This window comes from Zingiber officinale, chromosome 6A (assembly GCF_018446385.1).
Source record: "Zingiber officinale cultivar Zhangliang chromosome 6A, Zo_v1.1, whole genome shotgun sequence".
NCBI lineage: Eukaryota > Viridiplantae > Streptophyta > Magnoliopsida > Zingiberales > Zingiberaceae > Zingiber > Zingiber officinale.
Window position 1 is genome coordinate 92,506,286 of NC_055997.1, and position 12,921 is coordinate 92,519,206.

Genomic DNA, 12,921 nt, shown 5'->3' on the forward strand with positions numbered 1-12,921 from the left:
TGTTATCCATGGCTTGTACGTCCTGACCTGTACTCCAGGTCTGTATTCTGACCTATTTCTGTCCACTGTTAAACATGGCTTGTACGTTCCGACCTGTACGCCAGGTCTGTATTTCGACCTGCTTCTATCCTCTGTTACCCATGGCCTGCACATCCTGACTTGTACGCCAGGTCTGTATTCCGACCTGCTTCTATCCTCTGTTACCCATGGCCTATACGTCCCGACCTGTACGCCAGGTCTGTGTTGCGCCGGAGGCCCTTTCGCGCCTTTGCCTGTCCTGTGGGCCCAGTCCTTAGCTATACTTGGCCTGTGGGCCTTGTCCATGACTGCTATCGAAGTTGGAGCTTGTCCAACTTGCCATCCTATCCTTTGACTGCCCCGTCAGCTGAGACTTTGACCATGGCCACGCAAGCTTGACTTCTGACTTACATGGGGGCTGGACTTCTGACCTCCACGTAAGCTTGACTTCTGACCTTCACGTAAGCTTGACTTATGACCATCCTGCGGTCTTGACTCCTAACCACATCATCTTACTGACCCCACGATAATGCACCGTATCAATTATATATATAGACTTAAATATACAAATACTTACGAGGAGATTGATGTCGAAGGGGAGGAAACCATAGCTAGTCTAACAAACTCCATTGAGGAAGCTAGCAAGAGAAAGTGTGAAAGGCATAAACTCCACGCTCTTTGTTTGAATGACAAGTTTCTACAAAAGTATAATAATAAATTTATATGACTCTCTCTCTCTTTCTCTATATATATATACAATATAATTAATAGTTAAATTAGGCATTGGATAGAATGCTCTTACCATCACCACATGAGGGGACGCATATATACAAGTTCCAAAGATAATATAGAGGATACCCATAACTAAGAATCTCTTAGTGGTTGTGTGGATCAACAAGAGCACTGAAGTTACTACAACTATCATGAAAACCGTCTCAAGTGCTAATAGTTTCATGACCTTCAACTAAATTATATTTACATGTGTTAATTGGTTAGGCAGAAGTTTTAGATGGTACAAATATGATAAAGGAAAAAATAATGGACATGTTATACTTACGCGGACTTGGCGAGCAGCATAGATTAAGAAAACAATGAGGTAGAATACTTTAAAGGCTATACCAATGCCATTGATGGTGATCACGAGAAGGCTTTTGGGATGGACAATGGGCAACCCATAGAAAAACCAAAGCAAGCAATTGAGTAATGTAGTGAGGTAAGGGATTGGCGAAAACTTCTTCACATCCTTGCTCTTGATGATTTGTATATACGTCGGCCTATAAATCGTGGAAGAGTTATGTTTAAATTAACATATATATATATATATATATTTTATCAATAGAAAAAAAATCAAGAAGTTTAAAAATTTACATGGGCGATAAAAACAAACCACATGAGATTACATTCCCTGCAATGAAGATAAGTTTTTTTTATTATAGATTATGGAAGATGCATGAAATTATTGTTTTTTTAAAAGTATAATAAATGCATATACCTATTATTCCGATGATGTTGCCGATGATGCTTTGGTTCATAATCATCTTTAATTTATTGTAATATTGTTAACTCAAATTCTGCTTTGTAAATCAATGAAAGTATAATCAAATCAAATACACCTTTCCATTTCATCCAAATGAATTAATTAAAAAGAAGAACATATTAAAAAACCAAACTAAATCAGATAATTTGTACGTACCAAAAAGGAGGAGGATGAATTTGTAATATCCAACGGTGTTGCTAGCTCCTCTACTCTTCCACGGTGGAGCTGTCCCTCTTTCTCTAGATTTTATAATGGGCATGCAAAGGTTGCATTTTATAGCCTAATTATATGACTTAGTTTGTTATATTTTTCATAATATTTATGGATAATGTTATAATCATTTGTTATTGTTGGACTTAGTGAATTTTGCTTCTTTTTTTTTTTTGATTAAGATAGGATATTCCATTTTTAATATAAGAAGAAAAGTTCAAAATTATTTTAATTAATTAGCATAATAGATTAAAAAAACATGGTCTAATGAATGAATAAGTTTCAGTTAATCTAATGGATTAAATGTTATTTAATAATTTGATAGATTCTCATTGAATTATTAATTTCAAATAACGCTTTCGTGTAATTTAACGAATCATTTGGAAATAAGAGAATTTTTAAAAGTTTAAATTATTTAGATATTTAGTGAAAAAAAGTTTCATTAAATAAAAAATAGTTTAAATAATATGGATAATTAAATGAGTTAATTGACTTGATAATAATAATAACGCTTTTATTATTTATATTAATTATCGATTAAGTCTATTATTAATGATAACAAATTCATGAGACAAAAATAAATATATCTTAATTTTCTTAATAATAATAATGTTTTTATTATTTGTTATTAATTATTGATTAATTCAAGTAATGATAGTAAGTTTATAAGATAAATATCTCTATTTTTAATAATTAATAATAATATTTTTATTATTTACTATTGATTAAGTCAACGTAACTAATGATAACAAATTTGTAAGATAAAAATAAATATCTTAATTTTCTTGATAATAATAATATTTTTATTATTAATTATTGATTAAGTTGAGTAATTAATGATAGGGAGGGTAAGATAAAAAATAATTTCACATATGTTCATAATTGTATAATATTATGTCTAAGTTCTTATGAATTTATTTTTGTTCTCTACTTGATATCAAATTTTGACCATGACTTTAAAACCATTTACTAAGACTAAAATAATTCATATATTTCTATAATAGTACGATATTATCTATTTTAAACTAAGCTCCCATAAATTTATTTTCAAACTCTACCTTAAAAAAAACTTCATTTTTCATTATTTGAATGTTTATTTTTTTCCATCCATTTTTAATCGTGGAGATATTCCCAACCAATTTTTTCATTTACAATATTTAAAGATAAATATAAACAAATATTAATATAAGTAATTAAATATATAACTAATAAAAAAATAAAAAGCCGCTTACTAGCTTAGTTCCCTATACCATTATTCGGAGACCAGAGATATTATATCTCCTACTATATATTTTATTCATAGTTTTGAAATAATGGATCCGTGGCGCAATGGTAGCTCGTCTGACTCCAGATCAGAAGGTTGCGTGTTCAATTCACGTCGGGTTCAATTGTCAAAAGTTAATTTTCACCGTGGGTTCAATCATTAAAAGTTAATTTTTGCCGCAAGATACATATAGGTATTGAATATCTATGAAGACTACTCTAATTTGTTATATGAAAATCTCTTTCAAATTTAATAATTTTTTAAAGTTGATCTTTAATTATTTCTTTTTTTTTTTACTTTGGAAAAAAGTTTGAAATTAAGTAGAATTAAAATCTTATGATATTTAAAAGATGAATATTACATTCAAAATAAGTTTAAATATTTTCAAAGTTTAAATAAAAATTCTACTAATTTTAAAAGAGAAAGAGTCTGAAAATAAACCTAAAATTATATATTTATACTTAGTTTTAAAATTTAAAAGTAATATATCCTTGTCCAATATTATGTTATTTTTAAAAATATATAATATTTTGGTAAAATAATAGATTTAGTTAAATATATGAATTAAAATCCTTTATAATAACTTTTTCTCTATTTAATTAGAATATCTTTTAAAAAAAAATTAAAGTAATATGTCGAGAAATATATATCTGTCCAGTTGATATAGATAGGTAATGATACCCATGATGCAAACTACTACCACTATGGAAAACACATTATTGAGACCGAGGGTTTAATTTGTGTTTAGAGGAAGGTCGCAACCAAGGATAACATGAGCAACCAAAGATACGGAAGAAAGAGTAATCCAGAGAGCGATTATAAAGTCTTTCCAAGGGGCTTTTGGTTTTAAGTATTAGAATGGGCAAACGATTGATATGATATACTGAGGTTTGGATAGCGTCATCCCAAAATTTAAGTGGAATTGAGGCCTGATTAAGAAGTACTAAGGCAGTTTCAATTATATGACGATGTTTCCTTTTAGCGGATCCATTTTGTTCAGGAGTAGGGGACAAGAGACTCGATGAAGGATGTCTGAGGAGGTAAGATGATGATGAAGGGCTTGATACTCTCCTCCCCAATCAGAATGAAGAGAGAGTACTTTACGATAAAAAAAATGCTCAACATGCTTTTGAATATGACAAAAAATATCGAAGAGATCAAACTTTTTTTCATAGGAAAAATGTAAGTAAACTTGCTAAAAGTATCAATAAAAATAACATAATAAATAAAATCATGATTATATAGAATAGGAGCAGGACTCCACGCATCAGAGTGAATAATTTCAAAAGGAAAACTAGAGGTGCGATAAAAGACACAAAAGGTAATTTATGAGATTTTACTTTCATGTAAGCTTCACATAAATGAGATAAGGATGCTAAAAATTGGTAACCATATTGATTAATGATATTTTGAACAAGACGTAGAGATAGATGACCAAGACGTGCATGCTAAGAGAATTTATCGGTGTGTTCTCCAACAAAAGCATTAGTATAAGTGGGTTGAAGATGATAGAAGCCGTCTTTAATGTTTCCTCATAGTATAGTAGTTCCTGTTGTGGGATCTTTCACAAGACAATGATGAGGATGAAATTCAAAGAACACATTATTATCAAGGGAAAATTGATGCATAGAAAGTAAATTTTTGGTGATAGAAGGAACATGAAGAGTGTTGCGCATATGAAAAAGTTTGGACACATGAGTGAAAGGATGTGTTTCCAAGGTGAGTAATTTGCAAACCAGAGCCATTACCGATTTATACCATGTCAGGTCCATGATAAGGTGAAGCTTCTGTGAGAATATCATACTCCAGTGTAACATGATTGTTAGGGTTGATTGTAGCTAGGGGTGAATAGCTCGTCGTGCTTCGTTGCTTGCTTCGTGATAATGATATGCAGTAGAAAGAACTCGAAACAAGACTCACAACACTAATACGTATATTTACTCGGTATCCACCTCAAAAAGAGGTGACTAATCCAAGGATCCACACACGACACACTCTCCACTAAGAAAAACACTCCTTCTCGGTAACTACCAAAGGCGGAGAAGTCTTGTACAATCTCTCAATACAACAAGAAGAAAAGAAGAAGCAAATACAAAGAAAATCTTACAAGATTTTACACAAATGAAACCCTAGCTAGCTTCTATTTCTTGTGTGAAACGCCTCTTGACCTTGGAAGTGCAGTAACACTTTGCTCCAAGAAGCTTCAAGAACTGGCGTAAACCTGTGAGAAATAATTGCAAGGAGTGGAGAGTGAAGAATTGCCGAATCACTATGAGGAAGAAGGCTTGGGTACGCTTTCCTTCGCAACGGTAATATCCCAATTGAATGACGAATCAATCAGGGAGGCTTGAATCGATCGGCTGATCGATTCAAAGTGCCTCTGTGCTCTGTTGGAAACTATATGAATCGATCGACCGATCGATTCAGGCTTTCTCGCAACCGCGCAAGAAAACCAACCCCCAATTGATAAGTGGATCAATTGGTGGTGCCCAATCGATCAGTGGATCGATTGGTGGTGCCCAATCGATCGACTGATCAATTGGGTAGCATTCTGTGCTCGTGATTTTGCTTCCCAATCGGTCGATCGATCGATTGGGCCAACCTTCAATCGCAGCCCACATTCAATCGATCGATTGAATAACAGTTCAATAGATCGGCTGATCGATTGACCTTCCTTTGACTTGCTTAACTCAAGTACATGTTTCCCAAACCCAATATCCAGTCAACCATGACCTGTTGGGACTTCTTCATGCCTAGCATTCGATTAACCTTGACCTGCTGGGACTTCTTTACCAAGTGTTTAGTCAACCCTTTGACCCACTTGGACTTTTCTCCTCGTGTCAAGTGTCCAGTCAACCTTGGCCCAATTGGACTTACTGTCTCGTGCCAAGTGGTCAATCCTCCATGACCCACTTAGACTTCCTTCCACCAGATGCCCAATCACCCTTGACCCATCTAGATTTCCTTGTACCAAGTATCCGGTCACACCTTTGACCTACTTGGACTTCCCAACACCAGGTGTCTAGTCAACCTTGACCCACCTAGATTTCCACATGTCTGGCTTCACTCACTAGGTCTTTGCATCTACCTAGCTTCACACACTAAGACTTTCTATCTGTTTGTCTTCACTCACCAGGACTTTCCATCTGCCTAGCTTCACTCACCAGAACTTTCCATATGCTTGGATTCACTCACCAGGACTTGCACCTAACTTCACTCACTAGGATTTACACCTAGCTTCACTCACTAATATTTTTTCATTGCTCGGCTTCACTCACCGAGACTTTTACCTGCCTGGTCTTTCACCTGGCTTCACTCACCCGGATTTTCCAACTGCCTAGCTTCACTCACTAGGTCTTTCACCTGCCTAACCTCCAATTAGGACTTTCCCAGTCAAGTATTCGGTCAAGTCTTTGACCTACTTGACTTTTCTTCACATCTAACTGATCAGTCCTAGACCAGAGGGGAATTGTATCAACAATCTCCCTAATCGGACGGTTGCTCCTGTAATCTCCATATATTGTCAAACATTGAAACTTAAATATCGAGACTAAAACTTGAGCTAACTCAAGCTTAGTCAACGTGGTCAACCTTGACCCAGGGGATATTGCACCAACAATCTCCCCCTTTTTGATGTTTGACAATACCTTTAATTTAGGCTAATCCCATAGCATCAATTTCTTCTTCATGTCAAATCATGAATGAGAGTTTCCTTCATTCCTCCCTTTGTTAGAGGGAAAACTCTCTCTTTAGGTAATAGAGGCCGAACTTAAACTCTACATTCTCCCCCTTTAGTACACATAAAAAACTCTCCCCCTGAAGAGTTACTCATACGTTGTTCACAACTTCACTCATTGTTTACAACATTACATAAATGTCTCATACCCTTCATTGTGTCCAATGCTCAACCTTGAGCATGAACCACAATAAAGGTCTCAGACCCTTCATTGTTTACAACACCACAATAAAGGTCTCATACCCTTCATTATTTACAACACCACAATAAAGGTCTCATACCCTTCTTTGAATTTGCTCTTAGCTCCATTTGCTTTCCTTGAGAATTTTGCCTTTTGAATCTCTTGGAGCTTCAAAGTCTTCCATTAGAGCAAACCATTGCTCTATCTCCATTATGAAGAAATTTTCATTTCTTGATTTTCAAGAATGGAAGATTGTCATTGATGTGAATGGTGGAGGCACCTTTGTGTTGAATTTGAATTCATCTTAGAATTTCATCTTGAAGTTGAGCCTTTGATGAAATCTTTGACTTGTTCAAATTTGCTTCAACTTATTCTCCCTCTAACTTGTTGCCCTTTCCGGCGATGATTCCAGTGAAGAGAGACCTCGCTCTGATATGACTTGTTAGGGTCGATTTGTAGCTAGAGGGAGGGGTGAATAGCTCGTCACGCTTAGTTTGCTTGCTTCGTGATGATGATATGCAGCGGTAAGAACTCAAAACGAGACTCACAATGCTAACATGTAGATTTACTTGATATCCACCTCAAGAAGAGGTGACTAATACAAAGATCTACACATGACACACTCTCCACTAAGAAAAACACTCTTTCTCGGTAACTACCGAAGGTGGAGAAGTCTTGTACAATCTCTTAATACAATAAGAAGAAAAGAAGAAGCAAATACAAAGAAAATCTTACAAGATTTTACACAAATGAAATCCTAGGTAACTTCTTCTTCTTGTGTGAAATGCCTCTTGACCTTGGCAATGCAACAACACTTTACTCCAAGAAGCTTCAAGAACTGGCATAAACCTATGAGAAATGACCCCAAGGAATGGAGAGTGAAGAACTGTCATATCCCAATCGATTGACCAATGGATTGGGAAGGCTTGAATCGATCGACTGATCGATTCAGAGCGCCTCTGTGCTCTGCTAGAAACTGTCTGAATCAATCGATCGATTGATTAAGGCTTTCTCATGATCACGCAAGAAAACCAACCCCTAATAGATCAGTGGATCGATTGGTGGTGCCTAATTGATCGGCTGATCGATTGGGTAGCATTCTGTGCTAGTGATTTTACTTCCCAATCAATCGATTGGCCTAGCCTTCAACCGCAACCCACCTTCAATTGATCGATTGATTTTACTTCTGATGAGTTTTCGACGGGTGCCTGAACCGACTCCAAGTGCCCAGACTACTTGGGTGCCAGCAGCATCCGCCTGAACGAGACTTGTCTGGGCACTCGGACCTGCTTTAGACACCCGGACCCCTTCCGGGTACCCGGACTCCTCTTTTCTTCAGCAGTTTCTTCCCTACAGTAAAAGGTTAGTCCAGGCAACAGAAAATATATTTACCCTACAAAACAGATATAGCACAACATAATAAAGTAGTAGTAATTAGATCTTGTCTCTCCGAGACTAGGATCTATCTAGGGTCTCAGCTTATGTTTCCCAAATGGACTTAAGCTGGACCGACATTTATGGTTCCCTCAATGGGGAACACGTCCTCACTGGATCTCTCTTCGAGCTGCTTACCTTCACTTACCAATTACAATCACTTGACTGGTCTTTGACCCACCAGGTCTTCTTGCTAGTTGTCAGTGTTAGGACCGTTGGTCGGCTAGAAGGGGGGTTGAATAGCCCTACACAAAAAACAAAAATGAACCCTTCTCGAACTTAGAAGAACACTTGTATAAAAGCAATTAAATAAACAAAAGGACAAAGGCTCAGAGGATTTACTTGGTTACAATCAGGAGGTTGTTAATCTAAGGAATGAAGTAGCACTAATTTCTCCTTCAGGCGGAGAAGCCTCTTTACAGTAGTGTAAGCACAGAACATGAGAAGCTTAATGAAAACTATGATGCGTATAAATGTTGATGCAAGGATGCTTGTTCTTTAGCTTCTGGACCAAGGTTGTATTTATAGCCTTGGTCGGGGCACCTGGAAGGGTTCTAGGCACTTGGAGTGGGTTAGAATTCTATCCTCGATGCGTCCGTCAAAGTCTACGTCGATTATGATAAATTTTGGGTTTCGGAAGCCCGGAAGAGTTCCAAGCGCTCGAACACTAAAAGTTAACATGGTTGGCGATAACCATGATTTTATTGTATTATTTTGGTTCATATATGCATGGTTTGATGTTATGTTCATATATAAAACCTAGATTTGCATCACATTTCATGCATTGTCTTTATTTTGGGTTTAATTGTAAATTATCTTATTTTTGGTGTTATTTGATGCTAATATTTGATTTTTATTTTGTAGGCATCAAAGGATCTTGGATTTAGATCTATTTGGACCAAATTTGTACTCGAATCAGAGTTGAAATGAGAAGATCAAACCTTGGAGTTATTTGGACCATTCATCTACAATCAAGAAGATCTGAGTCATCCATTGAAGATCTGGCCCATCTAACCTAATGAGGAGGAGATCTCAGCCATAGATGAAGATCCAGAGGTTTGATTCAGATTTGAGTTCATACAGCATTGATCAAGCCCGAATTATTCTGGACCGTTCATCGAATATTGGGCAGATCTGAACCATCCAGTGAAGCCCTGGTCGATCCGACCTATGGGAGAGTAGATCCAGACTCTAGCTCAAGATCAGTACCTCAGGATCGGATTTTAGGCAAACTTTCACCGTTGATTTAGCTCCGAAGCATCCCAGCCGTCCGATCAGATCTGAGATTTGATTCAAAATAGAAGCTACAGTGCTTTGTGTGTTCGTCGATCTCTTCACGCTGTTCTTCATCCCGCGGCGAGCATCTCCAAGAGTTTCGACCCCGATTCCTTCTCCAATCAATCTCTCGAGCTTCAACCTCGGTGGAGAGCTTCTCGACAGCATCATCCCGATCATCTGGAACTATCGGCGTGTATTCCCTCCGGCGGAAGTCTTCTCTCAGCAAGCCTATGTTTTCGCCAGATTTGGAGGTGTTCCTCCAGTCGGCGATTTCGATTCCCATCAGTGACGCTTGGAGGTGGTCCTCCGGCGTTACTGAGCTTCATCGGACGACCACCCATAGACCACAGCTTGCATCCGGATTCCGAGACCAGATTTTTAGATTTCGACACTTGAGTGGGTTTAGGGCTGTTCTAGCTCACCGGAGGTGGTCCGCCGGCGTTGTTGAGCATACCTAGAACTGAGACGCAGCTGAGGTTCTACATTGAGGTCTAGAGTTGGGTGTTCTCGACTTTGGCATTCTTGTGTGACGGTAAGAATGTGTTGTTTGTATGGATTGGTTGTGAGTTGGATCGGTTAGGGTTTATTTCACTTTGTTACTGTTTTTTGTAGTTAGAACAGATTTATTTTTGGTTTTTGTTATGTTCTTATCACTGCAATTTAGCATTTCCTTATCATGTTTAGTAGTTATAATTTCATTGAAGCTTAGTTTAAGTCTTATTTGATGCTTGGTTAATTGTTTAGTGTTTAAAGTTCTAAGTTAGGGTTACATCTTGCTGTAGATCAGATTTAATTTTGTCTCGTTATTTCATATTTAGTTTAAGTGTGTTGATGGTTTAATTATGACATAGAGTGACAATGCGTTATGATTTGATCATTGGCACCTAGTTAGGTTTCATTTATGCATTAGATCAGTTTCTTATTTACTTGCTTGTCAATTGTTAGATTTAGATTCAAAGTTTAAATCCCCCCGTTTTCATATTAAAAATCCCAAAAATAGGAATAAAACACAATCCTAGATTACATCCTATTGTTGGTTCCTCGAGAGATCGATCCTGGGCTCGTTATTACAACATGATTGTGTAGATAAAGGGTTCAGTGAATATACATTGTTAATTTGATTTACGAGTGTGACAGACTCGTTATCAAATTTTGGCGTCGTTGCCGGGGAAAATATGCAATGTTTGGTAATTTTAGGATTGTTCTTTATCTTGAAAACCTAGAAATATTATTGTTTGATTGCTTTCATGATTATATATTCATGTGTTTGCTTTTATTTGTTCTTGAGTCTTCTGATTTTATTTGCTAGTGTTTTAGTGTAAGAACAAGAAATTCTATTTGACCATGGATCCATATTATCCGTATTTTCGAGATGGGATGGAGAATTATTACTACCAGCCTCAGACTCAGTTCTATCAGCTTGAATCTCAGTACTACCTACCTATAGAGCAGTGGAATAGGTATGAGGAAGTACAAGAACAATTTGCGGAGTCAATTTGGAAATTTAATGAAGTTATGCAGCAAATGAGTGAGCATCAAGAGCAGCAATTTGCTAGGATACAGAACATTCAGAGTCAGTTAGATCAAATTACATCATCCATTAATCAGTTACAAGTACAAAACTGCAGTGGAGAGATGGATAGTAGAGATTCTGTCAGACCTGACCCTACTTCCATTTATTCACAAGATTTTTCTAGTATTATTTGTGATGATGATGTAGTTGTTCAAATTTCTGATTCTACTAATAGTGTTGCTTTAAATATTGTGAATGATGTAGGAATTAATGTTGAAGATGATTTAAGTGTAGGGGAATGCTTACTGGAAGCATTACCTTAAGAATCACCAAGAATTGAAGATGTAAGTGTAGGGACTTGTGCTATGGAGCCAAGCACCCAAGAATCACTACATGAGGATGTACATTCACCAGAATTAGAGTTTGAGCCATTAGTTGATCAAGAGGAGGTAATAAACAACATTCTAGAACCTTTAGGTACCTTTCAACATGACAAGGTGAGAATTTCTTGTGAATTATCTGAAAATTTCATAAAGGTACCATTAATTGAATTTGTAGAATGTGATACCCATTTATCTTTTCATGATAGTGTTCGGAATGTGTTACTTATCTTTTCTTTTACAAGACACAATAGATGTTTGAAATGAGTACTAAATCTGAACCGTCTATGACCTCCGGAAAAAGTTTTCAAGGGAAAAAGGATGAATAAAAAGAATTTAAGTGGAACCATGATTACTCCACTTCGGGGGTGGATGCTTCTTCTAAACCTTCTTCAACCACCGGGAAATGAAAGGGGAGTTGATTCTAATTTAGCTTTCTTTTGCATTTTAATTCACGCTTTGTTAATAAATTCTTTTTGATACGTTTTCTTAGTTTCATACTTACAATTGCATTTTACTTTCATATTTTGTATTTTGTTTAGTTCATAGCATTCCACTTTGAATAAATTCTCCATGGAATTTTCTAAGTAATATTTTTAAGATGGTAAAAGTCTCCTAAATTTGATCATCAATTTTAGGTCATATGACATGATTGAATGCTTTACTTACATGATATTGGTTAAAATGGTGGTGGATTCCATTTTGATTAGTTGAATTTGATTGCATGGATATTACCTAGAGAGGACCACCTTAAGCCTATACTTCATTAATTTCTTTTGTGTGGCATGTACTCATAGTAATTGAACTCTAGAACTTGTTTTGCTTCTTTTCAAAGTCCAAATAACATTTGTATGCATGGAGATGAAGGATTTTGTCATTCTTGTGCCATCCTAATTTCTAATTTCTTTCCCACAATTTTCTTAAAATATTTTCATCAAGCATTCTAATTCTTGACCACTTTGCTTTGCCTTCATTTTATTGGGAGTTTTGGTTGAATTCTTGATGAGTTAGATTGCTAAGATGGATTAAGGTTTAAGTGTGAGAGTGAATTACATTTGTTTGAAGTTCATGGGGATTCTCTACAAATTGATTGGGTTCACTATTTTCTGAAGTTGTTGTGGTTGTTAAGGATTTAAAGAGGAGATTTGCTGGGTTACTGCAGGGCTCAGTTTGAACCTCTATCTTTGCAATAGAAAGACATCTCTGAAGTAAAAATTCAAAAGCTGGAAATGTAGGAATTCAATTTTGAGTGACACTACTGAGTTACAAAAATCAAATTCAGCTCCTAATGCATGTATTGAGAGGGCAATTTAAGTTGGAAGAAGGGAAGTCTTTTGAGATAAAAGTTTGATTATGCTTTGGATCTTTAG

At 36.2% G+C, this 12,921-nt stretch overlaps 1 non-coding gene and 1 pseudogene across 1 annotated transcript; one reads left to right on the top strand and one right to left on the bottom strand.

Annotated features, from left to right (window-relative positions):
- Positions 1-292: 292 nt before the first annotated feature.
- LOC121995042 lies at positions 293-1,556 on the bottom strand (annotated as a pseudogene).
- Positions 1,557-3,080: 1,524 nt separating this feature from the next.
- On the top strand, positions 3,081-3,152 carry TRNAW-CCA. The gene has a single exon. It is a non-coding gene; the product is annotated as a tRNA-Trp (tRNA).
- The last annotated feature ends 9,769 nt before the right edge of the window (positions 3,153-12,921 follow it).